The sequence below is a fragment of the Leptinotarsa decemlineata genome, unplaced genomic scaffold (genome assembly GCF_025532065.1).
Source record: "Leptinotarsa decemlineata unplaced genomic scaffold, Ldec_3_MD MMD2_tig00078422_RagTag_RagTag, whole genome shotgun sequence".
Classification (NCBI taxonomy): Eukaryota; Metazoa; Arthropoda; class Insecta; order Coleoptera; family Chrysomelidae; genus Leptinotarsa; species Leptinotarsa decemlineata.
Window position 1 is genome coordinate 10,809,018 of NW_027412747.1, and position 12,874 is coordinate 10,821,891.

At 34.6% G+C, this 12,874-nt stretch overlaps 1 protein-coding gene across 1 annotated transcript in view; it reads right to left on the minus strand.

The window, feature by feature from the left end:
• Positions 1-12,874, minus strand: part of BBS4 (Bardet-Biedl syndrome 4) — a 150,681-nt gene that overhangs the window by 105,277 nt on the left and 32,530 nt on the right. The window lies entirely within an intron of this gene.

The following is a 12,874-nucleotide window of genomic DNA, read 5'->3' on the forward strand; positions in this document are numbered from 1 at the left end:
ACATTTTTTGAATTTGTGTTTGGACTTCTTTTTTGTGAATGAATGGATATCTGTATGTCTTTGTATAAACGGGTATTTCGTCCGTTGTCTTTATACGATGTTTAGTTTTATTTGTAAAAGTGAGCGGTTCATCCTCATTGTAAAAAATATCAGAAAATTCTAAACATAATTTTTCTATCATTGATTTTTCTTCGACATTCAAATGGTCAGTTCTAATGTTAGATAAGTCCAGTTTACGTTTGTACGTCTCATCAAAATTGTTGAAGTTAAATTCTTGTATGCATGTTCTATTAAATTTTTCAACGACAATAGGTTCAGAGAAATCTAGTGTAATCTGATCCGTACTGTTATTTAATATAGTTGTTAGCGCTTCTCCGTTTCTCGCGATCGACAAACTCTCTGGAATTTCGCAGTTGTGTATCTTTTGATAAGGAATTATAATTTCACCGTCGCGTACAGATGTTTTTATCTTAATTACTTGTTCGTTTCGGGGAAGAATGGTAATGAGATTCAAATCATTTTTTATTTTATGATAATGCAATTTGATTTGTGAATGAGGTGTTGTCAAAAATCCTTTGCTCAAGTTAACATTTGCTTGAAGTAGTTTCAAGTTATCAATACCTATCAATCCATGAAATGTATTGTGAAATTTGAATAAATAAAATTTCAGATTTCCAGAAACATTAAATACTCTTGAAATTGGAATGAAAGCACTATGTTTGTGACAAGATTTTTGAAATACGGTTGACACTATGAAAGGATCATTTTGGATTCTATCGGGGTATAGATTATAAGCTAGATTTGGATCAATAAAAGATTTAGTCGAACCTGTATCGACCAAAAATTTCAAATTATATTCAGGTAGAATTATATAGGGTAATTCACTAGAATTACTTGAATTTAAAGATATTATCACTGGTTCTACGTTTGATTGATGTCTTGGTTTATCAATTGAAAATTTTCATCAGGATTACATTCAGTATTTTCGAAATTTTCATACTGGCTCTGATTTTCAACTTCAGAATCTTGTGAATAATATTCGACATCATTCGTTTCTGTATTGAAAAGTTCTTCTGAGATAAAGTTTCTTTGTTGAGGTCTACTAGGAAATGAGGGACCTGGTTGATTTCTGTTGAACGTTTGCCTTGTTGAAACACTCATAGGAGTTTGACTGGGAAGATTCCGATTAGGATTGGGCTTGAAAACGTTCTGGTTATTAGTAGGTTGTTTGAAAACTTGGGAATTTCGGAAAAATTTTTGTTGTGGAACATTAGTTCTTGGTTGAATATTTATAGGCTGTGAAGGGAAATTGTTTTGTGGATGGAATTGATTATTTGAATATCTATTTTGATTAAACGATTGACGATTTTGGAATTGATCGTTTCTTGTATTGGCATTAAAAGAAGTTCTTGGAAAATGGGACTGATTTGAATTTTGATTAGAATTTGATCTTATTTGGCTACTATTTTGTCTCACAGAAACTCTGTTTGATTGGTTTTGATAATAATTGATATTTTCTTCTTGAATGATGAATTGCAAAGCTTCATTCAAATCAATTGGTCTCATACAACGAATTGTAGTTCCTAAAGGTTCTTTTAATCCAGATAAAAACGTTTTTAAAGCTAATGAATTATATAATTTGCGTTTTAAAACTTTCGAATTTTCGTCTGCTTCATGAGAATCAATATAGCAACAAATCAGATTGAGAATTTGCAAAATTCGATCAAAAAATTGTTGAGGTTTTTCAGCCGGGTATTGTTTCATCATAACCATGTCTCTATTCAAACAGGCTTCATCGCGTTGATCTGCAAAATTCCTATACAGTGTGTCTTTTAAAATATTCCAAGTTGTGACATTTTGAATATTAACTACTAATTTAGCATTTCCTGTTAGTTTACTAATCAAACTATTCAATAGATATATATTTTGGAAAGAGTTTGGATTTTCGGCATCATAAAAATGAGTAATTAAGCTATCACAAGTACTCAAATATCTATTAAGTTCATTTGGGTTCCCATCGAATTGTGGAACACAATTTAAATATTCGGGTTTGAAAACATTTGCCATTTCTGAAGAGTTTGAAATATTCAATTCTGGGTTTTGGTTATAAGATGTATTATTACTATTGATTGGAATTGATTGAGAAATTAAATTAGTTCGATTTGAAAAGGGGTTTACAAAAACTCGATTGGTTCTTGGATTTGGGTTGGAAATAGAATTGTCTGAGTCAGCTAAAGACAATGATTGAAAAATATTTTCAAGCGACATAAAATCAGAGTACTCACAATAAAAGCAAGATTTTGGCCATCTCTTTCTTAACCACTATAAGGAGTCTGCCCTGGTTCAGCGATTTTGTCTTCACCAAGTGTTTCTTCCTTGCAGAAGGGGACGATGAAGTTCCTCTTCTCGAAAACAGCTTCGGTACGGAGTTTTCTGCAGGTCTTTGATTGACTGGGTTTCCTGAAGTTCTAGGAGCCGCTCTGCTTTCAACACCAACTTGTTCTGTTCACAAAGGTTCGATTGCCAATTAATCGTTGAAACGAAAATCACTCGTACGATACGCGTAATTTTGACAATCCTACTGTCGACTGCGCCAATTAACTATCGACGGCACTAAACTTGCTTTTTAAAAAATACTTTTATTGTTACAAACTTGAAAATGAAAAATTACAGAAATACAAAATATATGAAATTATACGTGTTGTTGGTTTGATGAATAAAATCTGACTGACTCTGGATGCGAAGCTTCGAAGATGTGCGCTCCTGTGAGAACTGTCTTGTCAGCATCTGGAACAGGGTGGTGGTACTGCTAGATCAGCGGGATTGTCCTAGGTGGTGAGATAATTCGTGTTGTAAATAAATTAGTTTGTCATCAGTGAAATATTGTTGGAAATGAATTTGTTTAAGACAGTTAATTCTTCAATTTGCCACAATATCTTCAAACTGGAAGCGAAGCAATATTCTTAATCATTCGTATTACATTTTAAAAAATCATTTTTTCGAAATCTGTATGGATGAAAGAAAGAAAACGAATTTAACAACATTGATTTACTTGAGAATTTGTGAGATTCTGATTAACGCAAATCATCGGGTTTGAATTTATACTTTCTATTGGAAAGTATAAATCTGACATTTTCAATAATTTTTTCCAGGAATCTGTATCGGTGACAACATAACAGTTCGCATTACGTTGATCTACCCAAGATTCAATAAGAGTTGTGTGATTTTCATGAACGCACATCTCCTGGTTCCAATTCTACAAGGAATCTCAAAAAATGAGTCTGATTGTTTCAACAATTTTTTTTTCGAAATCTGTTTGGGTGACAAGAAAACTGTTATCACTACCTAAATCTACTGGAGATTCCATAAGACTTGTTCGAACTTCATGCACGCACATCATCTGTTTCCAATTATACAAGGGGTTTTAAAAAGTTAGTCTGATTGTTTCAACAATTTTTTATAGAAATCTGTACCTATGGGTGACAAGAAAACGGTTCTCACCATGTTGATCTACTCAAGATTCTATAAGAGTTGTGTGATTTTCATGAACGCACATCTCCTGGTTCCAATTCTACAAGGAATCTCAAAAAATGAGTCTGATTGTTTCAACAATTTTTTTTTCGAAATCCGTTTGGGTGATAAGAAAATTAATATTACTGTGTTGATCTACCCGAGATTCAATAAGAATTTTTCGATTTTTATGCACGCACATCATCTGGTTCCAATTCTACAGGGGGTTTTAAAAAGTTAGTCTTATTGTTGCAACAATTTTTTTTTTCGAAATCTGTATGAGTGACAATAAAACGGTTTTCACTATGTTGATCTACCCAAGATTCTATAAGAGCTGTGTGATTTTCATGAACGCACATCTCCTGGTTTCAATTCTACAAGGAATCTCAAAAAATGAGTCTGTTTCAATTCTACAAGGGGTTTTAAAAAGCTGATTGTTGAAATATTTTTTTTTTTGGAAATCTGTATGGGTGGCAAGAAAACGGTTTTCACTATGTTAGTCTACCCGAAATTCAATAAGAGTTGTGTGATTTTCATGAACGCACATAATCTGGTTCCAATTCTACAAGGAATCTCAAAAAATGAGTCCGATTGTTTCAATATTTTTTCCTGGAAATCTGTAAGAGTGACAAGATATTATTATCATTACATTAATCTACCCGAAATTCCATAAGACTTGTTCGATTTTTATGCACGCACGTCATCTGGTTCCATTTCTACAATGGGTTTAAAAAGTTAGTTGATCATTCCAACAATTTTATTCTCGAAATCTGTATGGGTGACGAGAAAACGGTTTTCATTATGTTGATCTACCCAAGAAACTATGGAAGTTGTATGATTTTGATGAACGCACATCATCGGGTATCATTTCTACATGGGGTATTGGAAAGTAATTCTGATATTTCCAATATTATTCTTTCCTAAATCTGTATTGTTAATGAAAAAACGGTTATCAAAGCGTCAATCTATAAAAGATTCTATAAAAAAGTTATACACCAAATAGTGTCAATAATTCCTCGTTCAACCTATATTGATAGGTATTTCCAGCCACAGATATCAGTGCGGGTGCTAATAATTTCGTATCCCAACCACAGATTTTTATTTTCCTCTACGTCAGCATGTGTGGCCAGAAATCTGTGGATAACTTCACGCAAATTCCTTTAGAAAGAATTGAACTGATTTGTTTGTTGCATTTCAGTGATACATGAATTGAATTGTTTGTTGATAATTTTTATTCGGCGCTGACGTTGGGCGTATTTTTGCGAAACTACATAACTGCATATAATATGTTGGTATGTCATTGGTCATAGTATGGTAATAATCCGTTCGACCGCAGCGCCGAATAAAAATTATCAACAAATAATTTAATTCATGTATCACTGAAATTCAACAAACGAAATAATTCAATTCTTTTCAAAGGAATATCAATAAAAAGTAAAACGGCGTGGCACGCCGTTTTACTTTATATTAGTATTTTGTTAAAATGAATTGTTTTGATTGTTGTATTTAGGTGATACATAAATCAAATTGATTGTTGATAATTTTTATTCGGCGCTGCGGTCGGACGGAATATTGTGTTACTATCACTAGACTATCATGTTGCCAGGTTTAAAAATTCAGCTTCTGCAAGAATCCGCTCGACGCTTGCGCCGAATTAAAATTATCAACAATCGTTTCAATATATGCTAATATAATTATCAACAAACAATTTTATTCATGTTTCACAGAAATTGTAGTAAATCATTCGATAGTTACAAAAAAGTATATATGACAAACATTTACTTCCAAAACTTTCAAACAATGAATCTATATTATAACTGTTCGCAACTTTTCATCAAACAAATTAATTCATGTAACATTTTAAATCAAGTGTCATTTAAAATAGAACAAATTTTGTGAACAATCGTTTTTAATGTGTCGAACAAATGCATGCATCAATTAAATTCAAACAAATAAATTGTTAGTTGAATAAATTGAGGAATGAATATCTGTGACAATAAAAAGTAAAACGGCGTTCCATAGTCAACAGTGCATCTAAAGTAACTGAAGTTACTCAAGAATTTGTCATTGGCAAATCACTAACACCAGTAACAATAGCAATAAGTAACAAACATACTCAGATAATTATCAAAATACAACGTTTACAACGGCAAAAGTGTACAGAGGAATTCTATGACAAAGCTCTCAGAGGAGTATGAAGTCATCAGAGGCATGAACAGACATCCCATTGATCGAAGTGTCTATCAAAATCGATGCGAAGAGTCATGAATCGATGTAGCAAACACATTTCAAAACAACAAAACTGCAACACTCTTATCGGCACGCGTTTCAACAACCAAATTGGTATCTTCAGGATATGAAATAGACTTTTAAAACAAAATACATGGCAGAGGCCGGCTGTGCCTTAAAGCCGAGATTTTTATCAACTGATAAGACAAATGCAGCCAGTAACTGCAAAATCAATAGCAGGAACTCCAAAGTTGTGCTTTTATACAGCTAAAAGCGTATATCTGAGAAGTTTACCCCGATTATTCGCACATTCGTTATCAACCCTGCAGCAGTGCGAAGAGGAAGAGGGAATCTAGCCTCACATCCACTTAGGGAGACATTTTCAGAAGTCTTCAAGAGGTAAGCCTGCCTCATCAAGAAGTGGCTCAGGCCTACGGAGATTGAACTAGTGATCTTGTAGAGGAGCAAAGCTAGGCAGTTGACGGAATACTAATCAGCAAACAGACCAGTAGGTAGTGACTGCTGCACCTAGGAAGATACTGGGTCCTAAAATCCTAGGACGCAGGTCTGGGATGAAAGGAGGCCGACGTAATGGGACGCGTTATTAGAGACCAAGAGAAAGTGAAAGTAAGTTAAATGGGAGGAAAACACAACAATGATGTCATTTATGATACATTATAGTAACTGAAATTTTGTTTATGTCCGAAAATCGTTCGTGCTTATACAAGTCATTGATTTATAACCGATAATACAATTACGATTTGGGCATCGGATAACGGAGATGTGAGAATCCAGTGTAAGAAGTGAATGCTTTTGGAAAAATTTGTTTTTTATCCCTACACTTTTCAGGTATGTTCCATCACCCACGTACGAAAGAAATTTCAATTAAATTTTTGCGAAGAATAAAAACTCAAAGTCGTCTCCACAATTATGAATTGCGAAGACGAGATATAATGGACTATTACCAGAGGTCAATTATATTTGATCCAAATGAAACTGGAAGAGAACCTATCCAAAAGTTGTTCGGATATTTACTCAATAACGCAAATAATACTCAATGGATTTGAAGAAAATTCAGCTCAGAGATAGCCCATAACCTTGAATAATACGAAGGATTTTGTTTATCCCAGCGAAATTGAATTGCTAAAAGTTCTGGATTTTTAAAAAAGGCATTGTCATTGGACTTATCACTTTATTATTCAATATATCACACCAAATGTCAATGGTTGAATTGGAAGATTAGGCATAATTCCCTAGCCCCATGATCTGAAAATGATAAATTTTCAAAAAACAAGAAAGGTTCATCACGAATTCAGAGAGAAATTTTGTATTGAGAACAAATGGTGCAAAACTGAGTACAATAAAAATGTGTGCGGTATTATACAGTGGATTTCTTTAATGTCCCACCCCTTTTATTTTTTGAAAGAGTGAGATTTGAGATAATGGAACTAATGCATGAATACTTTATTTTGAAGTGAAGTTGACAGATGAAACTTTCAAGATGGCGACTGGGCGCCATTTGGGAAAAAAATTAAATGGAAAGAGGGGTCTTGTAACACATCATTTTCAATCTCATAACGAATACTTCACAACCTACAATCTACTACAAAATGGCGTAACATTTAATAATTTTCTGAAGACAAATACATTAATATCGATATTTCTAGAAATATCCCTTTTTATCTGCCCTATGACAATTCCAACAACCCGATAAGGTTTGTTAAGTTATTGTTTGTTTATAAAAACGACAAAAAATCTCAGTACAACAATGAACATCATTGTTTAGTTAGAATATTCCCATTTTGTTTTCGATTTTACTAGTAGAAAGGTACCACGTCAACAATCTCTAAAATGGTCATTTCTCGTCCATTAGAAAAAAAATTGAAGCGATTTTTATTTACAGTGTGACGCGTAACTTTCACGAGACCGAAAGGATTTTCAATGAACGTTTTCCGGATCGTCCTATCTGTAAAAAATATTTGAAGAACAGCAAGTACAAATAATTGGTGAGATGAATGTTTGTGAGGTGTCTCCTTCTACTGTGTGGGAACTTTTGAAGAGGAATAGGTATCATCCATAGAAAATCAATATAGTACACCAATTAACTGAAGATGACATCGATCGAGGAACATAATTTTAAACGGCAACGTTCACAGACAAAATTGCCATTATTGGGAAACCATATTATAGGACCTCTATTTATTGATTAGTACCACCACATTACTCCAGACAAGTAATGAACTAATTGGATACTACTTTTCCCGGTCGATGAATTGGCCGTCGAGGTCCTACAGAATCGCCAGCCTGCTCGCCAGATTTGACACCTTTGAATTTTTTCATGGGGTTACTTGAAGCAAAAGTGTACGAAACTGAACCTGCCTAAATATTGGATTTATGGCAGAGAATAATAAATATTAGTAGAGATATTGACGTTACTGTGTTCGAAAATATTCAGCGTGAAATATCGGATAGGCTGTTCATATATCAAGAAGTTCAAAGCAACCATTCCGAGCATCTTCTGAACTGACCTTAAGCTTATCACCTCATTATATAGTTAAATGTTAAATGTCAATGTATTCGGGCAATTATTAAAAGTTCCGCCATTTTGTAGTAGTTGATAATATTGACATTATATTCTTATATTCTAGGGTTGTGAATCATTTATCAGGAGCTTCAAAAAGATGTATCACAAGACCCCCCTTTCCAGTGAATTTTTTTCCAAGATGGAGCCCATTCGCCATCTTGGAAGTTTCATCTGTCAATTTCACTTCGAAATGAAGTATTCATGCGTTAATTTCATTATCCCAAATCTCAATTTTTTGAGTTGAACCGTTCAAAAAATAAAAGGGGAGGGGATATTAAAGAAATGCACTGTTTGTTTGAAATAGAGTTATCAAATCGATTGAGTGAAATGCATTTTTTGAATATTCTTTCACGATAAAAATTGGTTTTTATAAAGTAGATTCTTATCTGCATTGATTTTTTTCGTGATTCATTGGACAGAAAAATATTTTCACGCAATATTAGAAAAGTGTTTCACAACAATAAAACTCGCTAGATCTGTTTGACCGATCAAAATGTGTGACGATCCTGCTGTATATGGTATGGGACTGACACAAATAATCCTGCACTGGTGCTCAAATTTAATATCCTCTTTCCGGAAATTATCCTAATATGTAACCCTCGTTCAACAAAGGCAGTCGATCAAAATGCGTTTTAAAAGTTTTACCTACAGGCAAACTTCTGTGTATAATAATTCTAATAAATACTCCCTAGCCAACGGTCTCGAGATTTTATCAAATTATATAATTATTCAAGAAAATGCATATTTAGAAATGGAATCTCAAAACATCAGCTCTCCCAATGTACGTACACAGTTGTTGGTCGTTGAATTGTATCTAACAGATATTCGTGCAAGATAACTCACAGCGGTTAGTCCTGCAGATTAATCCAGCAGCAGGACCATGCTGAAATCAATCAAGTAGATCACCTATATGGACCAGTTACCTCTCATTAGTGCACGAAAGATCCGAACCTTACAGTAGTGTGTCTAGGACTCGAATAACTTCAACGCGGATCTACTGCATATATGCAGTAGAGAAAGATTGCTGACTGGTAGCAGATTCATCTCGTGAACAAACTACCAAGTAGGGAAGAAACATGCCAGTTACCAATACTCTAACAGAAAACGAAATGAGTCTGAAGACTCTATTGGGGAGAGAAACATCGTGGTATTAGTCAGGGAAGTAGTTGTCTCTTTCGGCAGGCACTCACCAGAACCTAGTGTATAAGTGCGTTACGAGTCCCGAATGTTTCGAAATTCCATTTCGGAATATTTATTATTTATTTCCTGGTATATATCTCTCAAACTTATTTTGATAAGTCCCGAACCAAGTCATTTGCTTTTCGAAATGATGAACTTGCACACATTTCAACCAAATAAATTCGGTATACACGGAATTCAACCCTTAAGCAATGAAAAAAATAATGGGGATGAAAAATATCAAGTCATATGGGAGAGTGTGTTTGAAAGAGCCAGTTTTGAAAAACATCAAAACGTCAGGTGATGGTTATTGAATAAAATTGCTTTTTGTAAATAATTAGTTCAATAGTCATGGTTATCAAATCAAAATAAAATGAGATATTATGACAGAAATTAGTAATATGGCAACTTGAAGAAAAAAGGGAAATCGGATCTTTCAAAGCAGCATGTGTATGAAAGGGCTGGGCATGTGCTATGAAAGAGCCGGGTTCCTCTCAACAAAACAAACAGTCTTTCAGCAAATAAAAATCACTTAATAAACTATTTATCTATTATATAAATCTTATCAAACTGTAAAATTGCTCATTTCTGTGAAAATCAGTTGTTTATCAGTCAAGTCACAATCCACTCGTTCATAAGTATTCAATGTTGTTTTGAAAGGCCCGTGAACCGCAACATCCAGAGGTTGTTATCTATGGCTACAATGAGGTGGAAATATCAGCAGAAGTAACTTGTCCAATTTGTTTTGACCCTTTTTCAGCGATGGTTTCAGGAGAAGCTGAAACAGTGCTGCATCCTGGAGGCGGCTCTTTCAAAGCCTCCACAAGTGGCTCTTTCAAAACATTGTGTCACTTAAGGTGTAACCTCAAAATACAGCTATTTCGCGTAAACATTATGACATCAATATTATCGTAAAATAATGCTAAATATATGCCTAACAATACAACATATCAACTATTTTTGATGTGGTCTACCGACGCCATTCGTTTTCGCAGAATTGTTAAATGTTTGTGGATGACAGCTATTCAGTGTTGCCATACAAAAATTGAAATCAAATTATGGTAAGAATTTGGTAAGTGGTAGATAATCACATCGGCTCTTTCAAAGCCTGGCTCTTTCATACACACTCTCCCCTATTGCTTGCGCTTTGCTAGAAAAAAATAGATGCAGCTTTTCGTTCAAGTAATTAGGTGATGCATGTAGCAGAATTACTGAATCAATATTATTTATATGCAGACACATATTTTGAGTTATTATAGACGATACCCCATGTCGGGTTCAATTGTTTTCAAGGTTATGAACTACAGGTAGACGAAATCATGGGTAGGAGCTAGTAAGATATATTTTTAATTTTTTTCAGTAATTTTTAATATATCACTGGAGTTTTGTACCATCACCAAACCGTTATTTTCAACACCTCGACACGTGTTTCGATCAACAAGTGATCATCTTCAAGAGGAAGACTGAACTAAATATACAAACAATGTCGTCCTTATGTATACCTCTACTAGGTACCTGCGTCTCAATTGTCTTATATCAATTTCACAATGTTGCCTCACCTACTTACCTAATAGTCAAGTAAATCTGATATATAAAATATTATTTCCACAGGCTATATAAAATACTATTAGGTATTGATCCACCATCGTTATTCATAATATCAATATGTTTACTCATTTTTACACTCTCATAGGCATCTAGATGCCTGTTGTTGTTAACTTGCTAAGTTTTTTATTAGTCAGTGGGCTATGCTTGAAGACTTGCAGTAAACAAATCTAAAGAAATGAACTTTAAACGTTCACGCCAGTCTCGAATATACCTACACAGTAGGTTGGATGGACTGACGCCTACTCCCCTGGTTAATACCATGAAGGGCGTTGGATTATATCCAACAGGCGTCAGTCTAGGAATCTTCACAGAAAATTTCCTGCTTATGCAATTGGCAATACAACTGAAAGAGTCGACTTTCAATTTTGGAAAGGGCACACTTGCAGACCGGTTTCGGGCTCATTAGCCACTCATCAGTGCAAGATAGTGGCCATCATCGACCTAAAGTCAATGATATTCCATAATTGAAAATCGGAATTCTTTCAGAGTATTTCATTGCTCTTCCTAAGTTGGAGCGAACAACAAAATGTCACTCCATCTAGTGGACGAGGTACTAACCAATTGCATATCCGTAATGTGCCCGATTCCTCATAATGAGGAGATATTCCATAATTGAAAATCGGAATTCTTTCAGAGTATTTCATTCCTCCTCCTAAGTTGGAGCGAACAACAAAATGTCACTCCATCTAGTGGACGAGGTACTAGTGGACGAGTGGCTAATGAGCCCTAAACCGGTCTGCAACTGTGCCCGTTCCAAAATTGAAGGTCAACTCTTTCGGTTGTGTTGCCAATTGCATATACAGGAAGTTTTCTGTGAAGATTCCTGCACTGACGCCTGTCTGAAATAATCCAAAGCCATTCGTGGTATTAGCCAGGGGAGTAGTTGTTTTCGGATAGGCGTCAGTCCATTCAACCTACTGTGTAGGTATTTTCGAGACTGGCTTGAGCGTTTAAAGTTCATTTCTTTAGATAACTTGCTAAGTGTTCTTAATGAACTAAATTCTTTAGAATGGTTTTGTTGCAAATGATGGGCGACTGCTGATTTTTCCGGTCTTCAATATTTTAAGTGTACTAAGTGTTCCTTATATTTTATTTCAGTAGATCTTTTAGTCTGTCCATAATATTTTGCATCGCAGTCCTTACATTTAATTTCGTAAATTCCATACTTTCACGAATTCTCGACTTTGTCTTTTGGACTTCCCAAAAGGCTCTGTAGTGTATGACTTGTTTTAAATAACACCTTCATAACTAGTTCCTTGGCAATTTTTCCAAAGTTCTTCGTGTATTAGTGGTATGGACTGAGATATATTTATCTTGGTTTTCGTCATTTCTAAAAGTCGAGACTTCGTTCATTCTTAGCCTAAACTTTTTCTTTCTTATAATATCATCTACAATTTCGAATGTTGTATGAACTCTAAGGAGTTTTTGATACCAAAACCTAGTTTTGCAATAGGCAAACTTTCAAATTTCTTAGTGAGCCATTTTCCTATTTGGTAGGTAGAAGATCCAATAGCTGACACGATGGGCGCATTGATTTTCCCGGTTTGTGGATTTTCGGGAGGCAATTATTAAAGTCCATAGACTTCAGTTCATCAAGAACACTTAGACAAGTTAACAACAATAGGCATAACGGTGAGAATGGAACCTTTGGTGTGAAAGTTGAATAACTTTTTTCGAGATCAATTGCCCTAACACCAAACTGATATTTTTGCACTCGACGCGCGTTTCGCCAACAAAGTTAGCATCCTCAGGAGAAGAAAATTG